Here is a 6,000-nt window from a genome sequence, read left to right as displayed (position 1 = left end):
AATAGTCCGGCAACAATACTGCAACCCTACTCAAAAGGGTCCCATTAAAAACAATTTCGCGATTCATACTGGGGCCATATGATAATGTTGAAATCAGGGTATCACAAGCTCGTAAAAACATTCACAAAATTTTTACCCGATACAAGGAACCCATTTTTAAGTATACATGTACTTGTAAAGGGTTGATACATGCGGGTATCTCTTAGTTTTACCGTAGTAATCTACACAACGCACATAAAGCTCGTAAATAGCACCGAGTTCCCCACTTCTCACTGTACTACACGCCCTTTACAAAACAAGTCTTGACACGTCTATTTTGAACCTACCTCATCATTATACAGACTTGTTGTCATCATTTTGGATATTTTTTTCCACAGTCTCTTTTAACCAGGTTGTGTCATAGGTTAAGATGAAGGAAACTGTCATTTCTTCCACTACCGTTTGTCAAAGAATAATTAAGGGAACCAAGGTTATAGCGGTAATCAAAAGAATGTTATCCAAGTACAAAGACCAGACTTAGAAAACAGACATACACAACAAAGAACATAACGTAACTAAAGTCATACATACAAAGTAACAAAAGCAAAAACTGGGAGCATGGACCAGGTGCACCGGTAGGGTAAGCGTCCTCTGCTTTTCTAGAAACACCCACCGAGTTGCTTATAAAAAGTCAAGTCCGGGGTAGACGAAAGAAGTTGGAAAACTGTGACAAGTTGAACAAATCAGTTTGGATAAGACTTCTGTTTGTTTTTTATACTTTTAATAGAATTACTTATTTAAGTTTGAACGCCAGACATATAAGGTTATGACACTGGACGAGAAGAGAGGAGAATCCCAACTGTCTACATTATATTAATATAAAGTCATATCTAAAGACGAAGAAATTATCCCTAAGATTTTGCATCATTAACTAAATTTTCATGAAACATTATCCAATCAGAAACACGAATTGAATATTTTATTTTTATCATTTTTATCAGCATATGACATGTGATGAATCCTTACAGCAACACTAAGAAGAAGTAATCTATTTTTTTCTATTTTAGGGTTTTTTTTTTTTTTTTGTTTTGTTGTGTTGTGTTTTGTTTTGTTCTGTTTTGTTTTGTTTTGTTTTTTGTTTGCTTTTGTTTTTGTTTTTGTTTTTTGTTTTTGTTTTTTTTTTATTCTTCCTGACATTACAGCCTTATAAGACATACACCGTAGGCTACATTTCTGTAAATGGATTGCAACTGTCAACTTGTAACAAAACTTACCCATGTCTTGAACATCCCAACCATTAGTTTTATTCAGCTTATTATTTTGTACTCCAAGGATGAGTGAAAAATAATAGGTGAACGCATAACCATCTGAAAGAACAACTGAAGTATCTCTAACTATATAAATGAACATACAAACTCACTAGAAAATCCAGTTATATTTAAATCTTCCTTCTGCATTTTGTGGATGGGAATTATGGAATGGCATAAAACAAAAAAGACGTAACACTATCAATTATCAATTATCATCTGCAAATTCACAGACATAACCTAATCTGTTTTGGGAAAAAAACATTCTTACCTTTCAAAAAGATAGTGAAATCTGATTAAAATTTCTACTTCCCAATTACAATTATGTTCAAAAAGGTCACAACAATCGACCGCGTCCCACACTTTAAAGATTTCTTTTAAACAGTAAATCCAATAATCTTACAGACTTTTCTTGGCATTATCTGTTAACACTAGTTTTAACTAAAATGAAAGCCGTTACGATACAGAAGAGATATAAAAAAGGAACAGATATGGTGAACCGCATAACCCCTATAAAAATAGTAAATAATAACAGAAATCACCAAAGAGTCTTCAATAAGACTTAGTGTAAACACATTCTCAAGTAAGCTTTGAAAGGCTGACGACACTGCTTCAGAATATGACAAAGTAAAATAACGACATTAACGCATATTAATGACCAACATTTACATTAGCGCAAAATAATTTCTAACCAAATATCATGCTGCTAGCGCAGCAGACAACTTGGAAATAGTGGACAAAGTTTGATTAAGGCAATAAAAAACCGCCAAACACATGCATTATTCATCACTACTTGTTGATTTTTTATTCGATCTTGAACTTGATATCACAAAGCAATAAATCGTGCGATGATAAATAAGGCAGGGGCAAACATTTACTAGAAGATTTCAAAACAAATAAAATGTATATCTCGGTGAACGTACTTACACGATATTATCCAAATTATAGAAAAAAATGAGTTTAATGGAAAATATTGATATTTATCATAGCCTGAACTGCAAAATGATATTCGTGTAGCTCGAATATAGGACATATTTAACTTGAACGAGCATTTTATTTAATTAAGTATAGACTTAAACTCAAAATAAAATGTCTTTTGAAAAAGTCAAGTCACGGAATAGATACAAGAGCAAAGTCAAATTAATAATAAAAAAATATTTGATTATTCAAATATCCCGTAAAACTTTTCACAACGTTGGTATTATTTACCCTTCCCCCTGTTTCAAACCCGTGGGGAAAGTGCAAAGAAAAATAAATTTATTAACTGTGAAAATTTATGCCTACATCTTTAAGACGAGTTGAATATAAATTAGACAGGTGTTACTTCCACATACATGTATTAACTTCATGCATTAAATTATAATGTTTATTTTTGAGCATTTACAGCTCTGTCAACACAAATTTTGTTGCAGAAATGAATACTTTCTTAATACAATCATTTTGAACAGTGAAGTGCATGAAAACTTTAAATCTTCCAAATAATTCAAAATTCCGACAAATTTCATATAGTGTACTTTTTTATTAAAAAGACATTATTTCTCTTTTAAAGTTTTAAAAGAAATTTTTGAAGTTACAGAGTTTTTTTACTATTAGTATAATGACCTTTAAGGGAGACAATAAGCGAAATTATCATAGTTCCCAAGATCAAAGTATTTCGTTTATTATCATTCAAAACTAATAAGATATTGAATATTGTTTATTATACTTAAGAGTCTAATTCTTAGGATTAAAAGATAATTTTCAGAGAAATATGCATGTGTACATGTTGAAAAAAGTAACTACACGGGTGCTGATCCCATAACCCCCCTCCTTTCCCTTTAAGTTTTTTTTCTTTTTTTTTCTGAAATCTTGACTTTTTTAAAACTCTAACCAACATAATTTTCTTACTTAAGCGTTCTTATTATGCCCCTAACCTGAAATCCTGGATCCACCTCTATTGCGTATTCGATACATTAGTTTATTATACTTAACTTCTTTTTCCATATTTCACAACATCATTACACATGTATAAGTACGCCATTGTCAACAGATTTACACGTATGTTCTATCATTATTATTATTTTCTGCACGCAAAATATTAAGAATAGCGAAATCGATTCGCGTATTTCAAATTTTAAAAATTTTTGTTTGAACGCACACAAATCTTATGAATATTCATGAATATTATTGACGGCTAAGTTCTGGACGGCTAGCTTCACGTTGATGATATATCTGCAAGGCGCACTTGAGTATTTTTTGGGTAAGCTGAATACATTTTGTATTTGTGTTTACTATTAGGTTCGGGACATGATGCTGTTAGTTTAGCTTCATAGTAGAGTTTTAAAAAAGTTGTTTTTTTTTAATACATTACGTTCGTTAGTGAAACTTATGTTTGTGGAATCACTAGTTACTTGTTAAGCAATGACACGCTTTTAAATGTTTTTATGCCGACTCGATGTTCCAGGTACATTGTATAGTACACCTCATTGACAAAATGTCAGAATTAAGTTAATGAACAATTGCATTTGCGGTTCAAAACCTGTAATTAAATTAGAGGTTTCTGAAAACACATACGTATATTTAATATTCATTTTAATAAAATAAGTTATAAGCTCCTATGTGATCTCTTATGGTTATTTAGACAGTCACTAGATTCTGTTGGAGGGTGAGGTGTTATCTCCAACAGATATACTGACTGTCTAAATAATCGTAGACGGTTGCTTATAACATTTTTGTACGATTTTGTTTATCTATATTGTGGAGAAAATAAATTTATCTTTGGATCGAAGTACATTTCTTCGAAGTTTTTTTTTAGGAAATTATTCAGTGGTATCTGAATAAAATATATTTTTGTCTTGGCGTCTAGGTCCAATGTACACACTGGCGGGTGGTGTGATTGAACTATTCAGGTCAAATTGTTTGAAAGTGCACAGTTCGTGAGGGTCTATTCATGATAGAGTTTTATATTAGTCTCAATGTATTCTGCAATTATTGTTATCTATGATTGATGGATTTTTCTATTATGGTCATATGCATTTTGTTCATTCAAATATTTTCATCAATGGCGGGTGGATTTTGTATATATCATCATAGTTTGCATATTACTGCTTTGGTTGTTTGGATAAACGGTTTTATCCAATCATGACTGGTCAACACATCGCTAAGTCGTACAAAAGTTATTGCAGTGCAGTTTGGGGAGGTGGTTCAAAACAAGACTCTGACATGATTATAAAGTTGCAAAAAGGAATCCTTGGAATCATATTAAATTGTGATTACTTTGTTTCGTCATGTTTTCTTCACTTTTAAAACTGTTATCCTAACTACCAAAAAGCTAAACTTATGTATGAAATTGTCATTGTATTAGTACCCGACTGTTTACTTTAAGATCTTCAAGGAATTGCATATTTCTGCCTAGATACAATTTAAAATAATTGACATAACACAAAATGAATCACCAGCATCAATAATATGTTGTTATTCTTTAGATTTACTTTAAAGAGTTATCAAGGGAACCAAGGTTATAGCGGTAATCAAAAGAATGTAATCCAGGGACAAAGACCAGACATGGAAAACAGACACACACAACAAAGAACATAAAGTAACTAAAATCATACATACAAAATAACAAAAGTAAATGAGCAACTCGGACTCCACTAAAAAATGGGAACATGGACCAGGTGCATCGGTAGGGTAAGCGTCCTCGCTTTTCTAGAAACACTCGCCGAGTTGCTCATAAAAAGTCAAGTCCGGGGTTACCGTAGACAAACGAGGAAAGGTAAACTATGACCAGCTGAATAATCAGTTTTCATGGTGCTGATGGATACATCATAACGATCCACGAGTTCATGATGACGACCATAAAACTTCTGTAGTGATGACCTCAATCTTGTAACAAAATAACACTGTTCCAGAAGCTTATTTGTTAGACTTCTAGCGCGATACAAAAAGTCTGCGTAGTTTCGGCAAGCTCTGGCATATCGTATGAGTTGTGATATAAACACTCCATACGCAGGAGCCGAAGGAATGTTGCCACAAACGAAAGGAAAGGTGACAATTCTGAATGAAAAGTCACCACGTTTATCGTAAAGTTTGGTCAATAGTTTTCCTTTACCATCGATTTCTAAGTGTAGGTCAATATGTGAGGCTGCCTTCACAGTGTCTGTAGTATCCTTTATCTCAAGTTCTTTTGGGTAGATGCGATGTATCAAATCCCCGAAATTAGGATTGTTTAAAGATAATACGTCATCTATATAGCGGAAACTGATATTGAAGGATCTAGCCAAACGACAATATTCTTTCTTTCTGATCAAAGCAGCTCTAAATCCAGCCTCATAAGAGTGAAGAAATAAGTCAGTAAGTAAAGAAGCACAATTTGTTCCCATTGGAATGCCGACGGTTTGTTGAAAAACACGTCCACCACACTGGACAAATATGTTGTCGATTAAAAATTCCAGCATTTTGTAAACATCTTCCTCTGTATATTTGGAAGATGATTTGGAATTATTTCTAACAAAATATGAGGAATCTCTACCAAGAACTATATATTTGTATCCAGGTGTACCATCTTTTTTTTTGAAAAACAACGATGTATAATATTTTTAAGTCGGGATTTTAACTGAGTATGGGGAATAGAAGTATAAAGTGTTGAAAAATCATAGGTTTTAATGCTATTATATTCAGATAATAGTCTTGAACTGATTGTCTCCAAAAGATCTTTCGATTTTTTCAGGATCCA

This window comes from Perna viridis, chromosome 3 (assembly GCF_037379345.1).
Source record: "Perna viridis isolate PV_CMFRI_1.1 ecotype Kerala chromosome 3, ASM3737934v1, whole genome shotgun sequence".
Classification (NCBI taxonomy): Eukaryota; Metazoa; Mollusca; class Bivalvia; order Mytilida; family Mytilidae; genus Perna; species Perna viridis.
Note: the sequence above shows the minus strand (reverse complement) of the source record.